Here is a 13,301-nt window from a genome sequence, read left to right as displayed (position 1 = left end):
ATGCAGACACTTCAGAGGAACAGTGACCATTGAAGTAGCGATAGAAAAGAGATAAAGATGCAACAGTGTGGTGAAGAGACAGAGGTTGAAGGGAGTCAGTAAGAGGAGGAGAGTTAATGAGACGAAAAGCCTTTGACTCCACCCTATTGAGAAGAGCTGTATGTGAGGAGCCTCCCCACACATGGGAGTTGTACTCCATGCAGGGGAGGATAAAACCCCTGTATAGAGTCAACAATTGTGCAGGGGTAAAGAAGGAACGGAGTCGGCTTAGCACACCCAATCTCTTGGAAGCAGATTTTACAAGAGATGTAATATGATCTTTCCAAGACAAGTCCTGAGCAAATGAAACCCCAAGCATGTTCAACGATGATGCAGGATTAAGCTGAATATTATTAAACATTAATGGGTATACCTGCGGAAGATTTTGTCGGGTTGATATGTGCAAAAATTGAGTCTTCGATGCATTAAAAACAACAAGATAATTTTTACCCGTCAGAGATACGAGCCAAGTCAGACATTAGGTGTGCCATAGCTTCACCCCTTGTTTGCTGAAGTAACTGCTGACATGGACGTTGTGAGAATCGAATGGAAAGGTGAGGGGGTGGATTCATCAGCGTATGAGTGGATAGGGTTAGATGTACAGCTTAGAAGGTCATTGATGAATAAAAGGAAGAGAGTTGGTGATAGGACAGAGCCTTGAGGAACACCACTGTTACTAGATGTAGGAGAAGAACGATGGCCGTCTACAACAGTGGCTATAGAACGACCAGAAAGGAAGCTAGAGATGAAGGCGCAGATAGAAGGATAGAAACCGTAAGAGGGCAGTTTGGAAATTAAAGATTTATGCAAGACTCGATCGAAAGCCTTTGAGATGTCAAATGCAATGGCAAAGCTTTCGCCAAAGTCCCTAAAGGAGGATGACCAGGAGTCTGAAAGGTAGGTGAGAAGATCGCCTGTAGAGCGTCCCTGACGGAACCCATACTGACGATCAGAAAGAAGGTTGTGATAGGAAAGATGCTTTAAAATTTTTCTATTAAGAATTGACTCGAAAACTTTTGAGATACAGGATGTTAAAGCTATTGGACGATAGTTAGAGGGTTGGGAATGGTCACTTTTCTTTGGGACTGGCTGAATGAGAGCAAACTTCCAGCAAGAAGGAAAGGTACAAGTTGACAGACAAAGGCAAAAGAGTTTGCATAGGCAGGGTGTAAACACAGAAGCACAGTTCTTGAGAACAACGGGAAGGACTCCATCAGGCTCATATGCCTTACTAGTACTGAGGCCTGTGATGGTAGAAAATACATCAGCTGAAGAAATTTGAACATGAGCCATGAGGAAGTCAGAGGGGGGAAGTGATGGAGGAACAGCACCAGAATTGCCTAAGGCGGAATTGGAAGAGAAAGTCTGAGCAAAGAGATCTGCTTTATCAGTAGAAGAAATAGCTACAGAACCATTAGAGTACAGTAGAAAAGAGGAGGGAAGGATGATGAGGTAAAGTTGTTAGAAAGGTTTTTGGCAAGATGCCAGAAGGAGCGGGAAGAATTCGAGTCAGAGAGTTGAGAGCATTTTGTACGGACGAAATTATTTTTAGCAGAGCGAAGAACAGACTTAGCACGATTCTGGGCAGAAATGTTTAAAAGACGTGATTCAGGGGTGGGTTGGCTCCAGTACCTTTTATAGGCCCTCTCCTTGTTGCGGACAGCATTAGAACAACCGTGATTAAACCAAGCTTTGGTGCATTAGTCAAAGGATATGAGAAAGGAATGTATGCTTCCATGCCCAAGAGAATAACCTCCGTAATGCGCAAGGCACACTCAGATGGCTCCTGGCCATGGAAGCAATAATCATTCCAGTGAAAATCAAAGACGTACTGCCTGAGGGCCTCCCAATCCACAGCTCCAAAGTGCCACAGACGACTTTTCTTTGGAGGGTCTGTAGGCCGTACCGGAGCGATAGGACAGGTTAAGGTGATAAGGTTGTGATCAGAGGAGCCCAACGGAGAGAAAAGATTAACAGTGTAAGAAGAAGGATTAGTCGTAAAGAAGAGGTCAAGTATGTTGGATCTCTCTCCAATGTGGTCAGGGATACAGGTTGGGTGCTGTACAAACTGCTCTAGGTCATTAAGGATAGAAAAGGTGTAGGCTTGTTCACCAGGTGGATCAGTGAAAGGAGAGGAGAGCCAAAGGTGATGATGAACATTGAAATAACCTAGAATGGAGATTTCAGAGAAAGGAGAAATGGATAGAATGTGTTCCATCGTAGAAGTAAGATAGTCAAAGAATTTTTGATAGTCAGTAGAATTAGGAGATAAGTAAACAGCACAGATATATTTAGTCAGAGAACGACAGGAAAGCCGAAGCCAGAGTGTGGAGAATTCAGAAGAATCGAGTTCAGGAACACGAGAGCAAGATAAGTTATTGCGTATATATACACAACAGCCACGTTTGGCTTTGAAATGAGTATAGAGAAAGTAGGAGGATACAGAAAAGGGTCTTCGCTCAGTTGCCTCAGACAGCTGAGTCTCAATTAGAAAAAGAAGGTGAGGTTCAGAGAAGGAGAGGTGGTGCTCAACAGAGCGAAAGTTAGAGGAAAGGCCATGAATGTTGCAGAAATGAAGAAGAAGAGAGTCAGACAGTGGTTCCAGGCATCTTGAGTCGTCACCGGGAGAGGGGCAGAAGGTGGGGACATTTATGGTCCCCCCCCTGGGGACTCCGAGGCTACGTCATTCGACGCTATTTTTAAAATTGGGTGGGTTTTCTTGTCCACTAACGTGCTTGTCGTGTGTGGCATCGTGTGACGCTGGGAAGCGGGAGTCCTGGGGGTTGAGTGATGCTGCATGATGCGTCCTGCAGCTAGCATCACACCTCTTTGGTCCCCCTGCTGTGGCTAGTTGGGCGTCCTGGTTGGGCCTGATTAAGTCAATTGGCTGGTCACTTGTTGGCTAGGGTAAAGTAGGCACTGGGGGCCCTGATGACTCCTATTGTCTTGGACAGGTCATTGTCTGGGTCCCATAGTGGTTACCTCCATATTCTCCCTCACTATCTCTGGGGTTGCCAGCGATGTTTTCCCTGACATATGACCTCCTCTTGCTGGGCTCCGTGGTGGGTGGAAGGGTGGGGGAATGGAGTTTTTCTGTTACTTCAAATAAAAATGTTGTTGACGATGCTCGGACAATCTTTAGACGTTTCCACCACTATTACTACTCCTGAGCCTTAACAAGTCTCTGGGAGCTGTCCTCCTGTGACAGAACGTTCAACTGGGACTGGGAGGCAGTCACGTTGGGCTAATGGGATGCTGAGGTTAGGCCCAGACAAAACGGTGTCTGTGTCAAACATGAAATATCCTGATGCTGAAGCCTTCTGAGGGTAGGTCAGTCCTAGAGATTGATATTTTTGCTTTGCACTGACCCATTGTTTCTGCATGTGGCAGAGAACCTAAAATACTGCATCTTCTCTGAGAGATGTAGGCATCCTTGCTGACGTGTCCTCCCAAGAAGAGGGCTCCCAATTATTGACTCTGACTTCCATTTCTGGTGATGATGTTACCTGTGCTCCACATGCAACCTTTAACTGATGAGAGAGAGTCATTTTTTCCCTGTAACCTTCGCTACTCAGAGGTACGGCTGTTGGAGAAACTGCAGGTGTGCTGAATGTTGAGCGCCTCCTAAAGAAAATAGATCGTGTTCTGACCCCAACTCCGACCTTGTTCCTGACATTTGACTAGTTAACCTTGCCTGCTTCTGTGAAACTCACTTAGCTGTTATTTCCAGTGAAGCTGTATGTGCTAACTCCAAAATGGTGTTTCCATTGTCAGGGTTATGGACATGTTGGCAGCATTTGCTGCCATGCACAGGCTGGCCTTCCTGGTATAAGTGTCTCCTTTGGCTAACTAAGTCATACTGATAACTGTCCATGACCCCTTAACTGCCATCACTGTGGTAATCTCAAGCTGCATATTTTAGAAACTGTCCTCGATACTGCCTGGAGAAGATTTTGTCCATTTGAACACGTGAGAGAGTTTCGTTTCTTGAAGCAAAGAAGAGAGCACAGACTCGCTTCTTTCAGCCCAGGGTTACTTATGCTTCTGTCTTTCTGGACTGTTTGTGTGCTGTCCTGTGCATCAGAAGCAGCCTCAACCCATTCAGCTGCCTACTTCTTCATCTGATGATTTGCCAGATGTTGTCCCTTATGTTAGTACTGCACGTAAGATTGGTGTTCGCCCTCCCTCGACTGTTTCTGCTCTCACTTCGGTGCCTGGGGGTTTGCCTACTTCCGTGGTGGTGGCAGATGTCCATGCTGACGTGTCTCCTTGTTCTGCCTTGTCCAGCTTGCCTGAAGTTCCATCTATTCCACGAAAACTTCACCATGGTTCTTCAGAGTCATCTCAGCATGAAGACCGTATACCTAAGGTGTCTGTTGTGGAACCTAGTGTCGACCTCTCTGCTGTTCCCTCTTCCCTGGAGGCTATGGAGTCTAGCCAGGTGGAGGCTGGAAACACTGGTTCTCCCGGGGTCCAGTCCCTATCAAGGGACGGTGTAGCACAGACCGTTGGTGTTTCAGTTCTGCTGCATACCATTTCATCCTCACTGGGTTGTGGTCCTGTGGACCTAGCGTCTACTTCTGTGGTTACTAGTGGTGGCACTTGCTGTCCTGCATCATCCAAAGCGGCCTCCAAGTTGTTGTTCCCCTTCAGGAGGAGTAATGTAAAACTTTCTTCTTCCTCATCCCCATGTTTGCCTTGGGATATTTGGCATTGGATGCGGGTTGCTGGTGCTGGGCAGGCTCTTCCTAAGGACATTCCTAAGCATCAAACCTGCTTGCTTGTGAAGAGTTGTAAAGTCCCACATCTTAACCTGATCCCCTCTCCACCTTCAGTTCTATCATTCAGTGGAATTGTCATGTTTACGTTCCAGCTATGAGAACTTTGTCATCTTGGAGCACAATTTTCTCCTATATCCATGTGTATCCAGATCATGGTTGGTGGTACTGTTCTTTCCAGTCCATCTGGCTACCATGCCTGATATTCTGATCCTCTGCCAGGCCAAAGCCATCATGGAGGTGTTGCTATATTCCTTCGTCAGGATATTCCATTCACTTGTCTGAACATCTCCATTCCCTTGCAGGCTGTTGCTGTCTAGATGTTTTTACATCGTACTTATACAATTCGCAGCCTTTATCTTACTCCTATTTTGCTTTCGAAAGGGCGGATCTGGAACACCTTATTCATGCCCGTCCTTCTCCTTTTCTGTTACTAGGAGATATGAATGGTCATAATCCACTATGGGGCGACAGTGAGGCTAATCATCGGGGTGTTATGCTGGCTTCTTTAGTGGCAGATGAGGAGCTGAACATTTGAAATTTCAAAAGATGACTTAATTCCGTTGCAATAATGTAACTTTTACTGCTATTGATTTGTCCTTGTGCTCAGCTGATTTTAATTTGGATATGTTGCCAGACCTGTAAGACAGCGACCACTTCCCATTACTCATAACTGCAGCTGATGATGGACCATAGCCTCGTCTTCATCACTGGCGTCTGGATAAGGCTGACTGGGCACTTTTCATGGAATTAAGTTCCAACACCTTTTCTGTTAATGAGTTTGGCTGTCTTACTGAGATGGTGTCTTATTACACTGACGTTTTGCATTCAGCGGCCCTGTTATCTGTTCCAAGAATGAGGGGTCAGTTTCCTATATGTCCAGTTCCTTAGTGGAACCCTGAGGGCCAAACAAGTTGCCTTCTTTCAACTTCGTCACCACCATCAGGATCATCAACATTTTGTGGTATATCGAAGGGCGCGAGCTCATATGAGGCGGGTTATAAAGGAGGACAGAAGCTCGTCCTGGAAGGGTTATGTTTCCTCCATCATTTCTAGGACTTCCTTCATTCAGGTGTGGAACTGAGTAAGAAAAATTTCGGCAAAATTTACTATTCCCTCCTCCCCTATTTTATCTGCAGCAGGTGGAACTGTGGCTGATCCTTTTGCTATTGCAAAGTTGTTTGCTGACCATTTTGCCAATGTATCACAGAAGGATATAGATTAGCCTTCGGCTTGCCACTGTCGGCGCCTAGAGTCTCGTGGTCTCAGTTTTGCCTCTTCTGGAGGAGAGTCTTATGATGTCCCCTTTTCTCTTTCTGAACTAAAGGTGGCTCTGTCGCAGTACCATGATTCCTCTCAAGGCTGTGATGATACTCCTTATGTCTTTTTACATCATCTGTCTGATAAATCGTTTGCACTTTTGCTGTCATTGTTTAACAAGATCTGCAATACCGGTGAGTTTCCGGTTTATTGGGGTGTTGCTGAAGTTATCTCCATTCCCAAGCCAGGTAAGGACCTCCCACAGGTGACGAATTATTGGTCCATTTCTCTGACTTCTTGTATTTGTAAGGTCTTAGAAAAGATGGTTAATGTTAGGATTATGCGGTTTGTAGAGAAAGATGACTTTGTATCACCTGTCCAGTATGGTTTTCGTAAAATGCAGTCTACCTCTGATGCCCTACTGTCTTTGGAATCTGTCTGTGAGGCTTTCTTCACTAACCAACACCAGGTCACGGTCTTCTTCGACCTCGAGAAGGCATACGACATTGCCTGGCATCATGGCAATTTATTTTCTCTTCATGAGTTTGCTCTTTGTGGTTGCTTGCCTATTTTTATTCAGCAGCTCTTATATAACCTTTTTTTAAGGGTTCGAGTGGGAAGAGTGCCTTCTAATGCCCTTGCACTTGTAGATGGGGTACCATAGGGGAGTATCCTTAGTATTACTCTCTTTACTGTGGCCATCAACAGTGTAATCAGTGCACATCCTGATGGTGTACGAGACTCACTATATGTAGATAACCTCCCACTCATCGTCACTGCAGGTACAATGTATCTGACAGAGAGGAACTTGCAGCTGGCTTTTGATAGAATTTCTGAGTGAACTCGGTCTCCTGAAGAAAGACTGGCTGTGCATTTTTGTCATCTACGGGGGATTTACCCAGACCCTTACTCGTATCTCTATGGTCAGAGAAATCCTGTGTGGAAGAGACTCGGTTTCTGGGTCATCTATTTGATAGACGACTAACTTGGGTTCCTCATATTCGTTCTGTTAAGACAGCTTGTATTATAGCTTTGAGTCTTCTAAGGGTTTTGGCTCACATCTCTTCCGGTGCTGTCTGTCAGAACCTGCCCCCCTTGCATTGGTCCCTAATCCTTCCTAAACATCAATATGGGTGTGAGATCTGCTCCTCTGCAACAGATGCCGTCTCCGGATATTAGATTCTGTGCATCATGCTGGTGTACGTCTGGCAACTGGGGCATTGCTGTCATCCCCGATTTCGAGTTTGTTGGCGGATGCTGATTCCCTCCCTTTAAATTTACGTCGCCAGTCGTTGATGATGAAGTGTTGGTATCGTCTTCCGGACTCAGTTCCCTGTGCCATGGTCTCCCAGGATTTCCTCTCTTCTGTTTTGACACACGTTCTAGTTTTCCGAAGCCCTTTGGCAACAGGGTCCGGTCTGTTATGTTAGCCCTTTCTTTTCCAAGACTGGCAGTCTGTCCACATCAGATCCCGAGGGTGGGTTTTTGGCAACTCCCTCGTGTGACATTTTGTAGGTCTGTTGTTGGTAAAAATAGCTCACTTCCTTTTCAGGTGTCCCTCTCGCTCTCTTTTTAGAACATGTCTCAACTCATGATGGCTCTGTCCTTGTCTATACTCACGGATTTAAGACTGATGCTGGAGTAAGCTTTGGTGTCGTCTTCCTTTCCTGCAGTCGGGGAGGAAGCCTTCCTTGCATTGCTTGGGTATATTCGGCGGAACTGACTGAGATTATATCTATCTACCTATCTATTGCCAGATTCCTTAATCCCGTATGAGGTGGCCACAAAGAGATCGCCTCCATGTCATCCCCCCGTTTCGCTGCCCTGCTCCCAGCTTACACACCCCTCTCTCATACCTCTCCACTCCATCCCTCTGTCTCATCCCTGGCCTCCCCCTCCTTCTTCCCCCCTCCACCTCACTCACATACACTATTCTCCTCAGTCTTTCGCTCTCCATCCTCTCCACACGGCCAAACCACCTCAGTGTGTTTCTCCTAACGCTTCCCATCACATCCACATCCACACCACAACACTCCTTCACTTCCTCATTTGACAGTCTGTCTCTCCATGTGTCTCCACATACTCCTCTCAAATAACTAATTTCCACTGCTCTCAGTCTTGACTTGTGTCCCTCCAACAACGTCTATACGTTAGGGTTAGTATCACAATACTGTCGTGCAGTAACTTTTTTCACTTCCATGCTCACATCCCTGTTTCTTATCAAGCCTTTCAAAGAACTTTCAACATTTCTTCCTTGTTGTACCCTTTCAAGTACTTCACCCTCTAAACTTCCATCCTTACTCTTCACACTGCCCAAGTACTTAAACACACTCACATTTTCCATTTCCTCCTCATCCAACCTCAATGTACATTCAGTGGCTTCATTTTTCTCTAAGACCATAACTTTACTCTTCCCTATATGCACCTTTAGATTCCTTTTCTTACACACTCTCCAAAACTCATTCACCAAGCCTTGCCACTCGCCTTCATCTTGACAACACAGTATCATCTTCAAACAACAATACAGAGAGTTTCCACACACTGCCCTCTCTCATTAGGGCCGCTCCAACATCCACTGCCCTGCCCTGTATCTTTTATAACCCCATCCATATGCAGATTGAACAACCATGGAGACAACACATCCCTGTTTCAATCCAACCGTCATATAGAATAATTAACTCAGTTCACTATCCACAAGCACTGCAGCCATAGCACCCTCATTCATACTCTTCACGGCATGCAACAACTTCCCATTTACTACATATATTATTAATACGTTCCACAATCCTTGTCTATCCACCCTGTCTTTATGATTACTCCAAATCCACGAAGGCCGCATACAACATCCTTCCCTTCTCTAGAAACTTTTCCACTAAAGACCTAAGAATGAATATCTGCTCCACACAACCTCTTCCCTTCGTAAAACGTCCGTATTCTTCTCCAACTAATTCCTCTATTATTTCCTTAACTCTGTTAGTAAGTATCCTACCTTACAGTTTTTCCCTATTACACTATGAAGACAAATGCTCCTATAAGTACCACACACTTCTTTTTCCCCTTTCCTTTGACCAGGGGAATAATTATACCTGACTTCCAATCCTCCGGGTCGTTACCTTCCTCCCAGACCAATCTCCATATCTACATCCATTCTACTACTATCTCTTTCCTATGCGTCAGCATTCCACCACACACTCCATAAATTCCTGGGGCTTTCCCCAGTTTGTCTTTCTTCATTGCTTACACAACTTCCATCCTACTGATTTCTTCCACTCTTCTCACATCCCTCCTTCTCCCAGCCATTCCCTCGTCACTGATACTCACATTACTTTATGTTCAACAGTTCCTTAACGTGTTCTATCCATCTGCTCACTTTTTCTCCATTCTCCACTAGTAATCGACCATTTTTGTCTTTCACTCCTCGACTAGCTTCTTTAACACCTGGTCTAATTCTCTTTACCTCTTTCCAGAACATTTTCTTATATTCCCTCCTTTTTACATTCAAATTCCTTCCAAATTCCTCATTCACTCTTCTAATTGTCTCTTACTAGTCTCTTCACCCCTGCAGTCCTAACGGACCCAGGTTCGAATCCCGGCTGGGGCAGGGAACAGTTTAAGGATTTGAATTTCATTAAAATCAGGCTTTACTGATCTACCAGAAGACCCGCCGACATGTCGTAAAAATACCCCCGCTAATACCAATACACCAGTCCTGTATGAGACAGCCCTAGCAGGCCATGAAGCCTATGCCCAGAGTCGGACACATAAAAAAAAAAAAAAAAAAAAAATCTTCCTCTCTACATACAGTATAACTCTTTCTTCTGTCTCTCAACTTCCTCCACACCCCTGTTTTTCATCCACTCACCATATGCTTTCTGCTTTTGTGTCACAGTCTGTCTCACCTCTTCATTCCACCACGCTGTTCTTTGCACCCCCTATCGTCATCTCCTCACCCCACACACCATCTCACAAGTTGCACAGATTGCTTCTGTGAATATCTTGCATACACCTTCCACATCCCCCATCTGCTGCAAATCATAATTATTTATCCAATCGCTCATTCACTTCTCTCTAATATTCAGCCTTTTTTCCATCCTCTTGTAACCTTTCCACCCTCTTTGTAAGAACTACTTCCTCCTGCCTCTCCCTTCTTCTATTCCTCCACTTCATTTCAACCTTGACTTTCACCAACACCAAGTGGTGGTCAGAAAGTCCACTTCCCCAACCTCTACATGCTCTTGCATCCATTACACACCTTCTCATTCTATCATCCACAAACACACGTAATCAATTATTGTCTTCCGTTCATTCAGCTCACCATCCACTCTTATCACTCGCCACGCATACCAGTGGATCATTTTGTGTCTGAAGAGGGAATTCGTTATCACCAACCCCCTCCCGGCACAAATGTCCACTAGAGCTCTGCCATTCTCAGCCACTTCTGCAGGCACACCCCACTCACCCACTACTCCAACCACCTTCACTTTCATTCCTTTCCACTCATATCTCCAATAAAAAACACTCTCTCATTCCTTTCAAACCTTTACGTCCATGCTTTCACATTTGTCCAGAACTCTTCTTTCGCTCTGCTTGCACGATTTTGCATTGACGCATATGCACACACGATCGCCCACATTTGTAGTCCAACTTTCAATTTTATCCACACAATTCTAGAGCCAACTGATCCATACTCTGTTATATTCTCCTGCCATCTCTTGTATATAACAATACACACTTCTTTTGCCCTCTCATTCTCACCTACTCCAGCTCATATACCCCATCCATACTCCCATTCTCTCACCCTCCCCATTTAGTTGTTAATACACATACATCTACTTTTGCACCCTCAAGCACCTGGACAATCTCTCTTTCACTTCATCATTTGCACCCCTTACGATCCATGTCGCAATCCGTGCCATGCTCTTTGTTCGGTCCTTAGTTGTCATCTGTTGGTCAGTCCTGGTCCGAGGTTTCTTGTTCGTATTTTAAGTTAGTTGTTTTCCTGGGAGGGGCACTAACCTTCCCCCAACCCACTTGCTGTCACGTAGGGAACACGTGTTGGTTGGTTGTAAGGTTATCACCCAGCGTTGTAAGTGATTTCCTGGTTTTTAGGAAATCATTTGGCTTGCCACTCAGTGTAGAGCTACCCTAAAAACAGAGTACCGCTACACTAAGTAGGTGCATGATGAGCGTCTCCAGGTTTTACGTGCTCTCAAAGTCATTCTTAATCTCCCCTAGTCTATTAGTGATTTTTAGCGACTCTTTCAGTACTGTGTCTGTATTGGAGTCTATTAATTTATTTTATCCACTTTTTTTTTTTTTTTTTTTCATTTTAGAGTGGCTTTATCTCCCCGGCCGTCGTGGCCATCGTGTGGACTTCTGTTGGGTTCCCACGCATGTTGGTGAGGAGGGCAATGAGCGGACAGATACAACAGCTAAATCTGCGTCTTCTCGATGGTCCCCTACCAGCTATTCACTTCCCACTTCCGATATGAAATTTTCCCTGAAGTACACGATGCGTAGTTGTTATCAGAGACAGTGGGATGGTTTTGCCCATAATAAGCTAAAAGAAATTTTTCTGAAAATGGTTCTGCCAAGAGTTCTCCCCTCCATGCCTCGGCGATTGGAGGTGGCTTTTGCCTGGCTTAGCATTGGGCACCCAGGGCTTATGCATGGGTTCCTGATGTGTGGTGTATTCAACCGTACTGTTATGATTGCCTTGTTCACCTCACTGTCCGTCACTTGCTTGTTCAGTGTCCAAGTCTGGGGGATCTTCGTCAGAGATTCCTCCATAGGCAAATGTGGGTGGATGGTGAATGTCAGTTCTCGATGCTTGGAGGAGCCCAAAGTGATTTTACTGATGTTTTTTAGTTTTCTCTAAGAGGCGAGCTTCCTACCACTTTTATAGGTAATTGAAGAAAGAGTTATATGGAGAGAGGAAGAGAGAGTTGAAAAAAAACAATAAGAAAGAATAAGAAGAGAGTGAATGAGGAATTTGGAAGGAATTTGAGTGTAATGTGGAAGGAATATAAGAAAATGTTATGGAAAGTGGTAAAGAGAGTTAGACAGGGTGTTAATGAAGTTAGTCGATGAGTGAAAGATTAAAATGATAGATTACTAGTGCAGAAGGGAGAAAAAGTGAGCAGATGGATAGAACACTTTAAGGAATTGTTGAACATAAAGAAAGTAATGCGAGTATCAATGACGAGGGAATGGCTGGGAGAAGGAAAGATGTGAGAAGAAAGGAAGAAATCAGTAGGGTGGATGTTGTGGAAGCAATGAAGAAAGCCAAAATAGGGAAAGCTTCTGGAATTGGTGGAGTGTGTGGTGAAACGGTGGAGCATAGGGGAGAGATAGTAATAGAATGGATGCGGAAGATGTGCAGATTGTCCTGGGAGCAAGATAACGTCCCGGAGGATTGGAAGTCAGGTATAATTATTCCCCTGGTCAAAGGAAAAGGGGAAAAAGAAGTGTGTAGTAATCATAGAAACATTTGTCTTCTTCGCGTAATAGGAAAAAACTATATGGTAGGAGACTTATTGTCAGAGTTAAGGAAATAAAAGAGGTATTCGTTGGAGAAGAACAGGGAGGTTTCAGGAAGGGAAGAGGTTGTGTAGATCGGATATTTATTCTTAGGTTTTTAGTGGAAAAGTTTCTAGGGAAAGGAAAGAAGTTGTAAGTAGCCTTCATGGATTTGGAGAAAGCATATGCCGGGGTGGATAGACAAGGATTGTGGGAAGTATTAAAATTATGTGGAGTAAATGGAAAATTGTTGAATGCCGTGAAGAGTATGTATGAGGGTGTCAAGACTGAAGTGAGTGTGCAGAGCGAACTCAGGGAATTTTTCTGTTTGACGGTTGGATTGAAACAGGGATGTGTTATGTCTCCATGGTTATTCAATCTGTAAATGGATGGGGTTATAAATGAGATACAAGGTGGGGTAGTGGATGTTGGAGCGGCCCTAATGAGAGAGGGCAGTGTGTGGAAACTCCCTGTACTGTTGTTTGCAGATGATACTGTGTTGTTAAGTGATGACGAAGGTTTGGTGAATAAGTTTGAGAGAGTGTGTATGAAATAGAATATAAAGATGAATGTAGGGAAGAGTAAAGTTATAGTCTTCGAGAGAAATGAAGTCACTGAATGTACAGTACGGTTGGATGAGGAGGAAATGGAAAATACGAGTGCATTTAGGTACCTGGGTAGTGTGATGAATAGTGATGGAAATTT

General features: G+C 44.6%; 1 protein-coding gene across 1 annotated transcript in view; it reads right to left on the bottom strand.

The window, feature by feature from the left end:
- The window catches only part of LOC145397006 (uncharacterized), a 109,716-nt gene that overhangs the window by 33,264 nt on the left and 63,151 nt on the right, over positions 1 to 13,301 (bottom strand). The gene's annotated exons all lie outside the window — the stretch shown is intronic.

This window comes from Coenobita brevimanus, chromosome 40 (genome assembly GCF_032717465.1).
Source record: "Coenobita brevimanus isolate Jiangsu-jjx chromosome 40, ASM3271746v2, whole genome shotgun sequence".
Classification (NCBI taxonomy): Eukaryota; Metazoa; Arthropoda; class Malacostraca; order Decapoda; family Coenobitidae; genus Coenobita; species Coenobita brevimanus.
Note: the sequence above shows the minus strand (reverse complement) of the source record. Positions and strands in the feature narration are given on the sequence as shown.